Source organism: Episyrphus balteatus, chromosome 2, assembly GCF_945859705.1.
Source record: "Episyrphus balteatus chromosome 2, idEpiBalt1.1, whole genome shotgun sequence".
Lineage (NCBI taxonomy): Eukaryota > Metazoa > Arthropoda > Insecta > Diptera > Syrphidae > Episyrphus > Episyrphus balteatus.
This window is the reverse complement of record NC_079135.1, coordinates 133,473,121-133,491,458: the sequence shown is the minus strand read 5'-3', so window position 1 is coordinate 133,491,458 and position 18,338 is coordinate 133,473,121. Positions and strand designations below refer to the sequence as shown.

At 29.2% G+C, this 18,338-nt stretch overlaps 2 protein-coding genes across 9 annotated transcripts in view; one reads left to right on the top strand and one right to left on the bottom strand.

Moving 5' to 3' along the window:
• Positions 1-18,338, top strand: part of LOC129908915 (ras-related protein Ral-a) — a 154,982-nt gene that overhangs the window by 102,059 nt on the left and 34,585 nt on the right. For all 8 annotated transcript variants that reach the window (XR_008771363.1, XR_008771365.1, XR_008771370.1 and 5 more), the window contains one exon: positions 708-797. The gene's annotated coding sequence lies outside the window, so the exon portion shown is untranslated. The remainder of the gene's footprint in view (positions 1-707; positions 798-18,338) is intronic.
• Positions 1-18,338, bottom strand: part of LOC129908914 (uncharacterized) — an 86,568-nt gene that overhangs the window by 65,488 nt on the left and 2,742 nt on the right. The gene's annotated exons all lie outside the window — the stretch shown is intronic.

Sequence of the window (18,338 nt, the reverse complement as noted above, 5' to 3'; positions counted from 1 at the left end):
GGATGATATCTTTTTTTGTTATTCTTATATTAAATATATCTAACAATACCTAAATATACTCAAATTTTGCCAAAGTTTCTTATTAAAAACAATGTAAGAACTTACAGGAATGTAAATGACAAGTTGTGTCAAAATTTGAAAACGATTTACAAAGAACTTTTCGAGATTTGCTATTAAAAGCAAATGAACATGAGATATACCAAACACGTTGATTTCAACTTAAGATTTCTCGAAAAAGAAAAAAGATATTTAAAGGATTTAAACGGATATTTCTTTTAGAAACCGTTATAAATTTAATTTGAAAAAATAACCAAACGCTAAGAAATAACCTCGAAAACTGGTAAAAAAAAGTTTGATTTTGTTGACCAGTCTTATTAAAATTCATTTGATTTCATTGTTTATTCGTGAAATATTTATTATATTTATTTTTGATGAGATATGTATAATTTGTATAACTGAGGATAAGAATATATCTTTTCATCCCACGACTAGTATATTAACAAAAAAAAAAAAACAAATTGAAAAAGTAAAAAGTATAAAGGACAATTCAAACCTGTATATGAATATTTATTTTATAATTATAATTTGCATTCAATATAAAATGTAGTATTTTTTTCTTTTTTCTAATTTGGTTACCTTTTTACTTCTGAGATACAGTCTTTGAAAACTATTTAAAAGCAATGATATAAATTCTTCTTTATTTCTAGTACTGATACCACAAGAAAAAAAAATTTACTATGAAAATCTACACTGAGATATTTTTCGTCAACAAAAGTAAAACATCCTTAAATGTCAAGGTAAGTAAAAGAACATTTTTTTAAAGACTTCACTTTGGAAGCTAAAACGTGGCGAAAGAAACAAAATCAAAATAGCCGCCATTTATTAGTTCATGATTTATAAGATGTCAGAATATTGTTTATAAAGAAATCTCAAACTTACATCAAAGAAAAAAATTTTCTTCATGGTACTTGCATCCTTTTTCAAAATTTTTCTATACATTGTATAGGTACATTAATTTTATAATTTTTTTTTATGGAAAGCAATAAGCAATTCTGTTTGAGAAGCTATAATCCAAATATGTCACTTTAAATTCGAATAGTTTCTTTGGGAGTTTCCAGAAAGATTTTAAAAATAAGTTTTTTATGCCAAAAAATATCGGTTCTTGCCATAAACGAATAATGTTGAAAAAGTGATGTTTTCAACCACGGCTTTCCTTAAAAAAAATCATACTCATTTTCTTAGACAAAGTATATCATAAAGTGGTTTTAACGACTTTTATAGCACAAAGGCTAATGCCGACATTTTACGAAGAAATTATTTCCCCACAACAAGCTACACAAATTTGACTTAGAATCTAAACCGAAAAACTTTGCAGTACGAACAAAATCGACTGGTGAAATGTCACCATACATTAAAAACAAAATATTTGTTTCAAATTTAATCTTTCAGCGCAAAGTCGAAACTGACCTCTAAATATTTTCTTGTTCTTTATATTTTTTAGTAGTCTCTTTAAAAGCTTTTAGATAGTTTTAGGTGAATATTTTTTGCCCGCATTCTTTTTCTCTTTAATCAATAAAAATTCAAATCAATCAATTAAAATAGTAGTACATAGATTGTAACGAATATAAATGTTTCTTTTGGTAATGCTTCTTCTGAAATTTCTTTTAAAATATTAAAGGTTTCTAATTTTTTTTTTTTACATTAAGAAAACCAGAAAAATACTATCGCAACTGACAAGGTTATAAAAACAGAGTCTTATTTGACTTCTCCTATTTATGTATTTATGCATATGATACGCAAGCATGTCACCATCAATATTTTTGCTGTTAGTGAATGCTTCTTACAAGGACATAGAAAAACTGTCATGTGCATTTTTATAACCATTGTTTAGATAAAATTTGCTTGTGAAAATGGTTATGGCACTTTTATATAATTCATAACAACTGTTTCTGAAAAATAAATCATTTAGTAGATACCTTAAATGTTTCTTTTTTTTTTCTTCCTTAACCCATTAAAATATTTAGTGTCATCGAATTGAATGCCTCATAAAACACAAACTATATTATATGATGTGTAGAATAAAGTATACAAAATGAATATGATAGGCAAAAGTGCAGTAATTGTAAGTTGAAGTTTTCTTCAATTGGAATTTTGAAAAACTTATGTATGTGTTATTATTCTGACATTTTATTTTTAATTGACTTTTTACTTAAAGGTATACATAATGATTTTGTTTGAAAACATGTATTCTCGATTATTTTGACAATTATTTCTTATACGAACTAGAAAATAAAAATCTAAATTCCTCGGCAGCTAAAGGCTATATGTACATACATTATACTGTACATCTCCTGTGCGTTTGTTTGTGAGCCTACTCCTTCTAAACGACTGGACAGATTTTTCTGAAATTTGGTGGGTGTGATAAGGTCCATCAGAGACAGGTTTTGTTTCATAATTGGACCCGGTAGGTGGCGCTGTTGTCGAGTTGTAGGAAAATTGCATATTCTGAACGAACGACTGGACAGATTTTTGTGAAATTTTGTGTATGTGATAAAGTCCATCCGAGACAGGATTGTTTTATAATTGGACCCGGTAGGTGGCGCTGTTGTCGAGTTTTAGGAAAATTGTATATTTGAAACGAACGACTGGACAGATTTTTGTGAAATTTTGTTTATGTGATAAGGTACGTCCGAGACAAGTTTTTTTTTATAATTGGACCCGGTAGGTGGTGCTGTTGTCGAGTTTTAGGATAATTTCATATTTTGAACGAACGACTGAACAGATTTTTGTGAAATTTTGTTTATGTGATAAGGTCCGTCCGAGACAGTTTTTTTTTATAACTGGACCCGGTAGGTGGCGCTGTTGTCGAGTTTTAGGAAAATTGCATATTTTGAACGAAAGACTGGGCAGATATTTATGAAATATTGTGTATGTGATAAGGTCCATCCGAGACGAGTTTTGTTTCAAAATTTGACCCGGTAGGTGGCGCTGTTGTCGAGTTTTAGGATAATTTCATATTTTGAACGAACGACTGAACAGATTTTTGTGAAATTTTGTTTATGTGATAAGGTCCGTCCGAGACAGGTTTTTTTATAATTGGACCCGGTAGGTGGCGCTGTTGTCGAGTTAGGAAAATTTCATATTTTGACCAGACTGGGGGCCAATTTGGTTCTGTGAAAACGTGAATCGAAAAAAAAAAACTTTTTCATTTTAGCTTTCAAACACTCTTTTCACTTTTTCGATTCATTTGAAACGAAAAACGATTCTCATCCTATGATATCACAAATAATTTAGTGAAAAAAATATATATTTATATGAATGTTTTTGATGTTTGTTTTCATTTTTTCACAGAACGAGAATAAAATGAGTGAACGAGTGAAAAGCTTTTCGTTTCACTTATTCACAGAACCAGAATTGGCCCCCTAGAGAGATTTTTCTGAAATTTGGTGGATGTGATAAGGTCCATCCGAGACAGGTTTTGTTTCATAATTGGACCCGGTAGGTGGCGCTGATGTCGAGTTATAGAAAAATTTCATATTTTGAACGAACGACTGAACAGATTTTTTGTGAAATTTTGTTTATGTGATAAGGTCCGTCCGAGACAGGTTTTTTTTTATAATTGGACCCGGTAGGTGGCGCTGTTGTCGAGTTTTAGAAAAATTGCATATTTTGACCAGACTGGAGAGATTTTTGTGAAATTTTGTGTGTGTGGTATGGACCCAGTAGGTTTCACTGTTGTCAAGTTATAGTTAAATTCCATATTTGAAGTCCGAATGACAGTAGATATAGATTTTTATGAAATTTTGTGTGTGTGTGTGTGTGTGTGATAAGGTTCGTTCGAGACAGGTTTTGTTTTATAGTTGGACCTGGTATGTTGTCAAGTTAAAAGCAAATTCAATATTTGGGGTTCAAAATCGCTCATATTCAAGGGTAATAAAAACAAACATGAATTAACTCTTTAAAATGTTAGTCCCGCAAAGAAAATTGTTTACCATCAGTATATCTCAATTAAATTTATAACTGCATCTTAAAATTTGTTTAAGTTGTTTCAACTACCATTAATACAATTTCCGCATAAAAATCAAATGATTTATTTTTTTTAAAGAAATATTTCGACGTATGTATGAATAGAATTAATTTTAATCGTTTTTTTTAAGATTTTATCCTATTGCTATTGTTTCGGTTACTGGGTCCAACATTACTCACACGGTAACGGTTTAGAAACGAACAAATACAAACTTCAATGAAACCAAAATATGTAAGAGAGAGAATACTATTTTTAAAGTGGATTAAAAATGAGCGTTGAAAGTGGATGCTACATTCCGCAAATAAAAATTTTGGAAGTTAAAACGAAAGTCAATAAAACAAAAACAATGGTTGTTTGTATAGTCGGTTTACGGACGATAATTTTACGTGATAACGTCATAAGAAAACAGGTTGTTTAAACAAAAAAAAAAGTAAAAAGATCGTTCTTGGTGTTGGAATTCCAGGCCTCTGGTGCAAAACACAAATCATTAACAGTTTCACAAAAGAAAGGGAGAATGAGTCATATTTTTCTATAATGGCAGGCGGGATTCATCGATTTAGGCACTTTTTGCAAAAAAAAATAAGAAGTAAAACCAGAGCCAGTTTTTGTATATTTGTGAATTATATAACCTTTATTGGTTGAATAAATTCCGATAAAAATTTGTAATAGCTGTCAAACAAATGATTTGCTTTGTTTAATATTTTAAACAGTTTTACATATGTATGTACCTATGTGTAATGGGAAAAGGTTAACACATTACAAAATCAAAAATTGGAAATAATACTTGGAAAAGGGGGAACGAAGTCCGCCGGGTCAGCTAGTTTATTATAAGTTATAATAAATAATAATAATAAAATCTAAATTCATGTATTTCGAAAAAAAAAAATGAAGCCAAAATGTATTAATTAGTCGCTTTTGATTTTGTGTCTTTCAATATGTTTTCCATTTTTATTTATAAGTAAAAACATAAATTTTCAATGTTCTACCCAATACATTAATATTATCTTTAACCACAAACTCAAAAACTTGCAAACTAGTAGCTTATTTTATTTTCTACACAAACAGGTTCAAAAAGCTTTCCGCCCAGTCATTCTTTATGCTGTTCATTTCTCCGGCATTTTCCTAAAAGTATATTCATTGCATATATGTATGTTTACATTATACATACATATGTACGTATATTATTTCTATATACTTGAAATAGAAAAGGGGCAGAAGAAAACATTCATAAGGTTCATATTTGAGAACATTTTAAGTCTGATCTAAATTCTTTTCGCATTGTTTTTGGTTATACGTTTCACCGGGAAAGTCAATTTAATTATAACAACAACAACTGAAATGCATTATATTTAAGAAACACAACCTTTGGGTAAATCGGATTCTCTTTGTTCTGACCACATTTGGTAAAAGTGAACTGGAAGCTAAATGATGGTTAAGCCCTCTTGTTCCTCATCCATATAGTATATACCAACCCAACCAAAACCCAAGCCGAAGCCCCATTTTGTGTTATAATCGACATGAATATTGAAAACATCTGTGCTTGCAGTTTTCACTTTATCTCATCAAAATGCTTTCATTAAGTCTAATAGTCCTTAAAGAAACTAGGAAGGCACTATTGGAGCAGCGTGAATAAACGAAACTTTAGGGTAAGAGGAAATGAAAATAACCGCAAGACTAATTGGACTTCTCATTTCACCTTATTCTATTTCTCTATAGTTTAAAGATGATTCAAGTATTTTTCAAGTATCTAGAACTCTTAAGTAAATATATACTGCAAAGCATACGAATGGGAAAAATAATCACCTACAGCCCCACAGACTATATTTCATTCATAGACTCTACTTTAACTATATTCGTGCATATCTACTCTTCTCTTCCATCATCTCCAAGAAAAGGATTTATTTTCCACTACCAGTATCTTATTAGGTATTTATGGAACTAAAACCGAGTTTTACAAATGTCTTCTTACCAATTATCTTTCCTATACAATGCGCTTTATGTAAATAAATATTCAAATAGTATTTTATGTATATTTTTAATAGACTTTCCTCCTAGTTGCTTGGTGATTTTGTTGGATCTCAAAAAATCAACGACGGGCGCCTTCTCATGCCATTAAATATCAAAATGAGATGTTTTCTTTAAAGACATGGATGAAAAAAAAAAAAACGTATGAAAAAACCTACTATAGAGTACATGATACGACATATATACAAATTTTATGGTATTTTGTTTTTTTTATAAAGTGGTGTGGGAGCGAAGAGGCTTATCTTTCCAAACGATTGTTTCTTGTGAATTATACATCAAAAGATTACATGATTGAAAACAGAAAAATAAAATGCACGACTGGGTCGCACGTACTTGCACTTGCAGGCTTTAAAGGGATAAAGTATTTCATTTGAAAAATAATATGATAACTTTACAGATTATAAGAAATGTTCATCAATTTATATTAAAATATTATGTATTGCAAAGTCTATTCCTACACTCGGAGACTTAAAAGTGAAAATTTAACCGTGTGTATTTTGTTCACAATTTTTTTGATGAAAGTTTATACGAGTTATTTATTTCATTTTGTAAGTGAGTTGGATAGTTTAATAAACAAGATATTACAATTCAAGATCTATTGAGCTAGTTAAAAAAACGTAAGCTCAGTAATTTTTATGTTTGGAGTTGAAAATTTTCAAGAAACCGTCCTCATATGAAAATTCCAACAAATCAAGTTTACAGTTTGAAAACCATTATGCAATCCAAAATTTAGGACATTTTGATAAACTGTAAGAATTTAGGTAGCCTTGAATTCCCTTAACATTGGTGAAGAATATAAATATTTATTCTAATCTTCCAACTACAATTAAAAACTTGTGCTTTAATAAAGCCCTAGCTTAATATGACCACTCTAAAAACAAATTATAATCTTTTTCATGCAGTGCTGAATCTTTTATGCAATGGAAATATATATACAAATTTAAGTAATAGGTAAATATAAAAAAAATTATTTCGATCCAATGCAATTCTAAAATTCTAAATATGCTGATAGGCCAATTTTAGGGCTCTCAGATTTTGGTAACTTGTTCATCCCACATCCTTTCGATTTAATGCAGTTTTTGTGAAATTTCGAAAAATCCCGACTTTGCAACAGTATTTGCTTCCTCCGCTCATTATTGATATAATAAGAAATAATTAATTAATCAAAATATTTTTTATTTCATACGCTATTTAGCTGCAAATTAATTAACAGTTTCATGTTTTATAAAAACTCAATTTCTTATTTTTATTTCAAAGCAACACCCTGGAAAAATTTGTATGGTGTGGTACAGGTTTATTATTTTAAAAACTTGCCGTGTTATTGCAGTTTTCGAAAAACTTATCCACATAAAATTTGTTAAAAGCGGTAGAAATTTTTTGTCACCTATTTAAGTTTTTCAATAGAAAAATGTTACGCATACACCACGGTGACCCACCTTTACATAAAATGTATGTGGTTCTTTGATACAAAAAAAAACTTATCCAAATAAAATTTGTTAATTGTATAAATTATTTATTTACGAGTATATTTGAGGCGCTCAGCGCCAAAACGGCCTAACCCCAAAAATTTCGTTTTAAAAAAAAACGAGTTTAAAGAATATCATATTTTCAGGGTTTCTTTTTTGTTGGCTTTTAAGAGTTATAAAAAAATATTATTTAATTCTTAGTTTGTATTTTTTTAGTAAGGAGTGTTGGCTATACTTTTGGGATAAGGTCTGATATTTTTTTTATTCCGAAACTACATTTGTTATAAATGATTTAGGCAATTTCGTCGCCGAAGTCAAAATGGCGTCCACTAGAGTGACAAAAGTTTTTGGCTCTAATTTTAACTCTATTTAATATAATTTAATGGGAATGTATTATAAATTGTTTTATTGCGGTTCGATCTGTGTACTCAGTTTGATTTTTTTTTTGAAAATGTGGGTTAGGCCGTTTTAGTTCTGAGCGCCTCATTTCGTAGTTGTGTATTTTTTAATTTTTTTCTATTTTTATTTTTAATATATCTACCTATAGATAATAATAGATAATAGCTGCAAGAAAACTTCTTTTAAACCAACTTATTGAAAAATACTTCTTGATCACAAATATATTCATTATTTTGAGAAAAAAAAATAAAACTGCTGCTTTAACTTCAAAAATAAAAACTTATTCATCATTGAAAAAGTCTGATTCCACAATTTGCTTTAAGGCTTCTTGCCTCTGAAGGAGTTCTTGTAATAATTTAATAATGAAGCACATATAGGGGAGAGTGGCGGACAGTGAGACGGTGCAAACAGTGAGACAATCCATTTTTCTCTTTTCTGAAAATAAGCACAGTAACGCTAGTTTGGGTCAAAACGTTTATTTCCCCGTCTGCGTCTTTTAATTTTGTCCCGACTTAATTAAAGCTGTCCATTTTCCCCCGCCGTAAAATATCACACAAAATCAGGTGAAAGTAGTTTTTGGAGTGTTATAAAAAGAGTGTATAACACAAAAAAATCTGGTTAGTGGACAGAACTTTTTTTACATATGTATTATATTTATATGTTCTTTCATAAAAAAATATCATTGAATTAGAATTCCTTCTCGTTTTTTGTAATTTTATATTTTTCCGAAAAATGACAAAAAGTAAACAGTGAGACATTATTAAAAAGCAAACAGTGAGACATAGGTTTTTTAAAAAGCAAACAGTGAGACATATAGATTTTAAAAAAATCTATTATTTTAGCATGACTTCAAAATGATTTCGTATTGTTTTTTCTTTCATTTTTTTTTTGGCTTTTTGTTTTTTTTTTTTGAATAAATGGGTTAAAGTAACATAAATTAATTAAGTATATACTTGTCAATTACCTAATTATTTGACGTTTTCGTTATTTTTTTTTTCACCTAAGAATGTCTCACTGATCGCACCCCTTTCAAACAGTGAGACGTTTTGACTTTTTCTACATTTTAGTCCAATGTGATGCCCTCATTCATTCTTTAACTATAAGTTTTTTTGCAACATTAAAATAAAATATGTCTTAAACTAACTTCAAAGTTTCGTTAAGCTATCTCGAAAACATTCTAAGATATACCAATTTAAAAAAAGGGTGTCTCACTGTCCGCCACTCTCCCCTATATGCTTTTTCGTATTTTCTAAAAATAATATATCAACATTACATGTTGTAAATGAAATACGAAACTTGAGCTTTAAAAGGAGGTACGTGTGATTCACTGGTGCATTTTGTTTTGAATATACTCATCGAATCTTTGAAGAGTTGTTGTTTTGAAAAATACTGTACCGGAAAAGTTTCCACCAACTTTGAACTAAAAACAAAAAATAAAAAGCTCTATTAACAAAATAAATTTAAATAAAATGCGTAATCTTCTTTTGAATTAGAAAACATACGGCTGTATTTTCATTTTCTTCAAAAATTTACTTTTAAAATTCTGTACGTGCATAATATAACTCAATTAAAGAAAACAAAAATTCATACACAAGATGTGGGCAGTATAATCTTCTAGTATACTCACAGAAAAAAATCATTAGAAACGAAACCAACCATCTGAACTAGATGGAGTAGTTTTATCCTTGAGTTTTTGAATAAACACCCTCAACCATATAAAGGATACAAGGAAATATGGCTCTTAAAGCTACACCACCAGAAGGGTACCTTGTTATTATAACCAACCTAGGTTTACTTTTTCTTCAAAGATTTTCATATTACGTTTTGTGTTGAAAATTCTTCTTTTTTGTATATCCTGAACACCAACTTTAATGCAAACTGAATGTTTTGAAAAGAGTGAACTTTTATTGTTATCAATACACACAAATTCTACTTATTGTTCTGTTCGTATATACACAGCGAATATTTCTACGAAAACTTTATACCGAATAAATTTCTAATTACCTTTGCCCTTGCCAAATAAAAATAAAACCAAAACCGTCCATACTTTTACTAATAAAGATTAATTGCTTTTGCGCCCTTCATAGTATTGTTTTCTAGCTAAAAGAGTTATCAAGTTAAGATATGGTAATTTATCATTTTTCCCCTTTCAGTTATTCTTATTGACACTTTTGCTATAAGGTGTCACTTAAAGTTAAAGAAGATAATGATACTTTTGAGAAATTAGGAAAATTAAGAAATTTTTGAAAATATCTTCTTCGGTGCTTATGCGTCTGCATCGCAAGCATTATTATTTGTTTGATTCATTGTAATCAAGGTTTCTTCATTCGAATAGAGTTATTTTGAATTAAAACTAAAAAAGAGTATTGAGAACGTTTACATGGTTTACAATAGCTTCCAATTTGTTTCTATGTTTTTGTTTAAAAACATTAATTTCGTATTAAACCAGTGATTTATCGGTGAGGCTTGTCAATTGCATTTTAATTATTATAGAAAAGCTGGCCATCAGTTTAAAACAACTCATGTCGATGAAATTCTTTGGATCAAACTATTAGGTATTTGAAATATATCCCTTCAATTCCTCGAAAAGCTTTAAAATTGCATCTTTTGTGAATGAGTGTACCAAACAGTGGTGGAAGAAATAATGCCCACAGCAATTTTGAAATATTAAATGACATGAAATATTTTTTCGAATAAAATTAAATACATTGCCATTCAGTCTATTTTTTTAACCCTTACCCCCCTTAACTATTTCAATATGTTCATATGTCAATTTATGTTATAATTTAATTATTTCATAATGTTTTCTTTTTATAGTATGTACTTGATAATGACATATTTTGTATGGACCCAAAATAACTGTGTAATAATTAGGAATAACATACTTAATTTATGGATCTATGTATAAGGTTTTAAATATAAGTTGGTATGTATTTCGAACTCTACTGCAGATCATTTATGTATGTTGTAAATTGTTTCAATTTCAAATGGATCGTGTTGACGTCCTTAGTTTTATAATATACAAGTTATAATGGGTGTGTTTTTTTTTTTTTTTGTTTATCTATATAGATTTTGTTGCATTGAAATTATAATATATCGAGATAAACGCAATGCACTTTTAAGATAAAAGTCTTAAATGGAGCCTGCTAAGATTGTTGAAAAAATATAGATATAAATAAAATTACCAAAGTTTTTTCGAAAAATTAGAAATAAAAAAGTTTCCACGTTTGATTTTTCAAAAATCGAAAAAAACTTAATTCAAACGCATATAACACAAGAACGATTCAACTAATTTTAATGGTTATGGTCTTAAAATGTTGTTAAAAAAAATTTCTGAATCCAACATGGATCCAATGGCCATATGAATGGTTTTGGTTTTTTATGAAAAATTTTTTTTTTTTTAATCCACCATGGATGTAATGGTCATACCACTACGGAGTTAAAAAAAAACATGAGCACGGCACATTTTTGACAGACAGCTGCCAAAGTGTATGTACAGTGGTGCCAAACATTTGGACGGTTTTCAAAAACCCCGATCTATATAGATAAACAAAAAAACACACCTAATAACCGCATCATTCTCAATCGATTATTCCATAAGAAATTCTTCCATTAAACAAACATGTTAATCCATACGATGCATGTAATTTTCTAAGGTTGAATTGTTTTGGAAGTAGTTTCAATCTTAAAATTATTTTGAAGGGAATCAATTTTCAAAATGTTGGCTTGTGTGAAAATTACAAACGCTTTAATACAATTTAATATTTAAAGTCTTAAAAAAGTCAAAATCAAATGCAAAGACATAAATTAAGTGTTTGTGCCATATTTCTTATGTGCAGGGATAGGATGTTGTGGAATTTGCCTTTTTTTCTTGCTTAATCCTACGACATTATAGATTAAAAACAAACACGTTTCACGTCCCCCTCGTGCCAAATATATGTATTTTATTTTGCCTTTTGTTGCCTTTTCTTTCGTTATTGCCTTTTTTTGCCTTTTCTCCTGTTATTGCCTTTTTTTTTGCCTTTTCCTATGTTTTTTATCTTTTTAGCGTCTTTAAAGTAATGCCTACATAGAAAACACTCAAATATACAAACAAAAAGATAATTTACTCAATATATTACTTTCTCAATATAATCAGCCCTATCGAGGTATCCGTTCGGAGAAATTTTCTATCGAGATATCCGTTCCGATTGACATGCCGGAGAATCTTCCGATGAAACTAGGCGCCTATCAACGCATTGCGATGAAGTGTGTTCAACAAAGATTTTTTGACAGTTGTGCTTTGAATTTCATCGCAAATTCTCCGACATGAAATAGTTGCGGAATATTTTAAGAAAAGTGGAATTTCACAGAAAGAAATATAAAAATGGAAATAGCAAGAGAGGTTGGTTGAAATTAAGAAGACTTGAGCATCAAAAAGATTTTTATTTATTGAATAAATCGCGCTGACACATGTGTCAAATGAATGCGATTGTATACTTTATTTTTTTGTTCAGAAGTGGATACCTTGAAAGATTATGTAAGTTCCGATCGGAACGGGCCATCGTTTCTCCGAACGGATACCTCGATAGGCCTGAATATCCATATTTAGTATTCACTAATTATCCCACACAAACAAATTCGAGTGAAAAGATCTACCTATGCAACTTGTTTGTCTGCTATTGCTACCATTTATTGCCTTCTACGTTCTATTGCGCGGCCGGCAACCGACACGTTCAAAAGCTAACTACTCAAGCTAACTACTCAAGCTAACTACTCAAGCTAACTACTCAAGCTAACTACTCAAGCTAACTTACGCCTAGTACGCAGCTGAAGCGAAACGAAAATTTTGAAGTCTCCAAAGTCAATAGCGAACATATTAAATAAAAAATACCACAAATAAAAAAATTCAAGAAAAAACATCAGAAAATAAGTCTTAAAGCAAAAACAAAACAAATTTAATTTCGTTCAAAATTTCGTGAAAATTTCGTATGGAAAATTTCGTTTCGCTTCAGCTGCGTACTAGGATTTACTCAATTTACAATATTTATGTATGCATATCGTTGCCCTAGTATTTAAGTGCATTTTTTGATTTTTAGTTAATATATACATACATAGTTAAAATTTATCTTTTCTACATAGGGGAGAGTGGGGCCAAATGTAACACTTTTTTCTAAAATCGATGGTTCTCCTACAAATTTGAAAGTGGGTCAACCAGACCTTTTTTAAATTAAAGACCCATGTTTTAGCTCCAAGATCCATCATAAAAATTTAGCAAAACATAACGGTAATGTTGAAAAATAAAGCTTCCAAAAAAAAATCGTGTTGTTTCAACTTACCCCACATACGGGGCAAAGTGTAACACATACCGGGGTAGGTTGTACCAAGAACTAAAAATAAGAGAAAAATACCTTTATTTGTTTATATTTATTTATTTTTAATTAATAACAATAAAAACAAACCTCAGTCATGAAATTTTGGTGCAAATTTGTAAAAAGTTTAGCAAATCCAAGATTTCCAGAGAAAATTTGACAGTAGTCTTAAATAAAAGTTATTCGAATTCATAAATTGTTATATTTGCTATAAGCTTTATGAATTCAAGTGGTGGTTCAAAAATGTGTTTCCAATTTCAAAATAAATACAAATTCAACTACAAGCATTCATATTCAGGGTTGTAAATTATATTAGGTAAACAATTTTTCAGTATAGGTAGGTTTTTACATGGTACAACTTGCCCCGGAAAAATGTTACAACTAGCCCCAGCATGAAATTTGGCACATAAAATCAATTTAAAAAAAAAAGCGAAACTGATATAGACATAACATATACACGCAATTTGAGCCAAAACACAGTTGCATATAACAAAAAAACACTTAGCACTCTATCTTTTTCGGGTAAAGAGGTAGACCAAAAATAAAATTAAAAAAAAAGTTACAAACATGCATTTTTTAGGCACTACTAGTGTAACTTCTCACCCTGTCGTCTAATCTTCATCTGAAGAAAATGTGCCGGTAGATATGCAAAAATTGAGCATTTTTCTCCTTTACGCGTTTCTTAATATTGAAAGGAACATCGTTTTTTTTTAGCTGTTAATTCTTACCCCTGTTACATTTAGCCCCACTCTCCCCTACATGCAATTGGACATCTGAAATTCGTTTAGTATTCAAAATATTTAAATTTTTGTCCAAAATGAGTTTGCCGTATACGCCATGAAAATCAGAAGTTTCTTTTGTTCATTCATGTTTGTACGTCAAAAAAAAAATTGTCGTTTGTACGTCAAAAAAAACATCGACGTATGTATGTCAAAACAATTCTCAAAATTTTCATAAATTGCAATAAAAATTTTGACGTAAATGCTAAAATTTGGTGTTTACGTCAAACAATACGTGAATATCTCAATAACGAAAAAAGATAGAAAAAAAGAATAACTGATTTGAAAAAGTGCTTTAATTCGGCTCAACTCGTTTCTACAGATGTAGAGAATTCTTTTAGCCCCTTTAAAGTACTCTTAAGGGACAATCACAGGCACTTGTTACCTGAAATTTTTAAAAAAATCATGATTGTTCAAATTACTACATTTAATTTTTATATTTCATTTTTTCTGTCAATAAATGCCTTTTTATGCCTTTTTGGGAGTTTTATTTTGCCTTTTTTTAAGTTTTTAGGTCCACAAGATCCTATCCCTGCTTATGTGTTTTGAGTGAGACGGCATTAAATATCTTCCAAAATGCTAACCATTTTTTTTTTTCAAATAAACACACTTGGCATTTTTATTATAACCTCCAAAGTTACGAGTATACTGAAAACGTACCTAAGTTAAAACCACTAATTGAATCGTCATATTTCAAAGTGGTAAACAACCATGTAAAAAAAACAATTAAGTTGACTTTTACATAAAGTAGCTTACCGCAATTTAACGGTATCTTTTTTCCAAATAAATAAAATGCACGACTGGAGTCTCACGGATTTGCTTTTTTGTTCAAAGTAACTCTAATTTTAAAGCTTTTTATTGAACAAAATTAGGGAAAATCTAAAATTTGGTATTTTTAAAAAAATTTCATAATAGTGTAAAAAAAATAAAATCTGTTTTTATAATTAATGAAAAACCTTTTTGAATGATCTTTTACATAAAACAAAGTATATCATTTGATATCTTACATTAAAAGCAATTTTTAGAAAAAAAATCCGAAAACCGTTAGAGCCGTTTCAAAAAAAATGTGTTTTTTGAAAAAAATTTTGGCACTTTTTTGGTATTCTCCATCATCGTAATGTCATGTAAAATTATCGTTATCTCGAGTTCGATATTTTTTTCCGAATCCTAAACTTGCCCTATAGTACCTACCTATATCGCAAGTAAGAATTAATATCAGTTGGTGCTTTAGTTACTCCATTTTTAAATTTGTTATCCGTTTAATTGTTGTTTTTGATTGAATAAATTTATATATTTTTTTTTAATGCAAAACGTGACCTACGCCTCTTTCAAATATAACGACTCAATCTTTTTTATAAAAACATGTAGAAGCGTTTTTCATCGAAGATTTATTTTTGTCTGAACAAATCGATTTTTGTAACTTACATCTCAACGAGCATTATTTAAGTCACTTTACAAATTCCGCAACTGAAACTCTGTCACATTATTCGAGATCATGCCACTGTTGTTAAAATGATGTTGTTTTCCAATGCATATTATTATCTACATACACATAAACATCTTTGAATAACAACAAAACAAGCATTGTAAGCAAGGTTTTTTTATGTCTCTGCTTTTATCGTCCAGGTTAAACCACCTTCTTTTGAATACTTGCTCTGCACAAATTTTCAACGCCACCACAGAGAATATACTGTTGCTTTTCAATGGCTGTTCATTATGCATCAAATAGAAATAAATTTAACTGAAGAGTAAGATAAAAAAAAATCTTAGAAGAAGAAAAAAATGTTAGTCCTTTGGAACTCATTAGGCTACAATGCCAAATGACTCCTGCTGTGTGGCTAAGAACTGCGTACCGTATACATGAATAATGTAAGTACTTAATCCGTCTGTAATAATATGAAAAATAAATTCGTTTGTGGAAAATACATATAACAGGGGTTGCACGAGGCACAAGCAAAAAGTCATAACGAAGAGTATTGTGTGCTTTGTGGTATGTAAATAAATAAATCCATATGTATGTGTCATTTTCATTTAGTACAAAGAAGTTAAGGAGTCAGAAGGACATGGTTTGGTACAATTATTTTAAAATGGCGTGAAAAATCCTTAAATTTCAAGCTTTAATTTTAAATGGAGTATTCACTTCACGTTTTTTTTATTTATTTTTTTTTTTATTTTTGTGTGAAGGTATAATGCTGTGAATAAACAATCTTATGAATATATAAAATTTCGGAGAGGAACTGGAATTTCAATCAAATTTAAATTAAATAATTTCAAATTAAAAATTCTTAAAATCAGTCAATGTAATCGAAATTTTGCAACTCAAAGGCAGGACTTAAATTCAAATGAATAAACGTTTTTAACTTTATATGTTTATTTTTACTTTATTGTAGGTACATTTACGTTATGAAGGTAGGTATGTAACCTTTGGCAAAGGAAAATAGAAATCTCAATAAAAGTTTACCAGAAAATATAATATGGAAATGACGATCGTATAAACAGAAAATGGCAATTATTTGGCTTTGAAGGTTTTTTAAAGAAAATAATAACAGAAAATTACTGCAGAGCTTATGAGATTTTTAATTGGAAAGAAATATATAATTTTCAGATCAAAAGGCGAGATTTCAAAACTTTGTTTCTTCATCGAAAAAAAAAATACGAAAAAATTGTTTTCTTTCACCAATTTCGACTTTCGAGCAGGTTTACTGTTTACATTGCTTTTAACTCTTTCTAGGCCAGGTCATTCATTTATCATATTTTTTCAAGCTTTAATGTGCAATGGTATTAAATTAATACCACATTAGTAATTTTTTTTTCTTGGAGACATTGGTTTCAACCAATCTAGAAATGTTGTATTAATTCAATAACATTGCACATTAAAGCTTGGAAAATGCTAAAATTGGTGGTACGATATACCACAGCCCCGGAAAGAGTTAAATACCATACATCAAAATTTTTTTAATAACACCAGTGGGCGCTACTGCCCTAAGTGCTAGTTCTTCTCATAGAACTTTTATTTTACATTTCACTTTTCCTCAAACAACCAACAAGAATTTAACGAATTGTGTTTTAAAGAAGTAATAAGATAATATTAGTTAAATAGACAGACATATGTATAATTTAAAAATATCATCGGACCACAGGAAAAACTCACTAAATACATATGATTTCAATAGCAGTTAGTGAGTTTTTCCTTTGAATCGACCGACGATATGAGAACTCGAAATGTCAATAATTAAGAGGATACATTTACAATTTTTATCGTCTCTTATGTATTTTTTCTGTTAAAAAATGTATAACATAAAAGTACGTATACGCCATAGTGAACGATTTGGTAATTTTTCTAAATCTGATCATTCATATCATATTTCACACAACATTCAGAAACCTTGAGAAGACATATAACCGCCAAAACAAATAAAACAAATAATAAATACGCTAAAATTATGATGCAACCTGCCATACGAATAGAATACAAAGGGTTATCAAAAACATTGTTGGACGACATCTTTTAAATTTCTATATTAAAAAAAAACTCGAGATCTTTCAACTATAACTTATTTATATAAAGTGAAGATACAAAAAAAGATAAAAAATAATAAACATAATAAATAATATACATAAAAGAAATTCAGATTAAAATTAGAGTTTAAGTTAAGTAAAAAAAGAGTAAGTTAGTTAAAAAAAAGAGACAAAATTGTTTTTATTTAAATTAAAAATTAGTTTACAAAATGCTCTCAATTTTTACTAAATTCGATACATATGGGTCAAAATCATGGAGGTGATTTGATTTATTATAATATTTTATGCTCAAATATAGGCTATAGCTATCATTTAATAGTTCATGAGCGTGCAGAGCAAAAAGAAGTGTATTCTTCAATTAAGCGACAAACACCAAAAATAGTAAGTACTAGTTGAATATTCCCCGAAATCGTGATGATCTCTTCAAAATAAATTTAAGGATCTGGAAATAGTATCAATTTGGATGATGCATTGTTATATAAAAATAGTAGATCTTAAATAAATCAAATAAGACTTTATTTTGTTGTTGAAGGACTAATTAAAAAAAAAAATCCGGGCCGAAATACCTACGCCCATGGTGATTTTTTGTTTTTGTTGATAAAAGTTAATGTTATATTCTGGTTAAAATATCAAAAAAACAGAAGAATTTTTATTGCATTTATTTAAAGTCATAAAGCCAATGAGGGTTTGATGATAATTGTTTTTCACTTTTTATTTCACAAAGTAAAACGAAATATTTTTGGGATTATAATGTAGTGCCCTCGATTTTTCA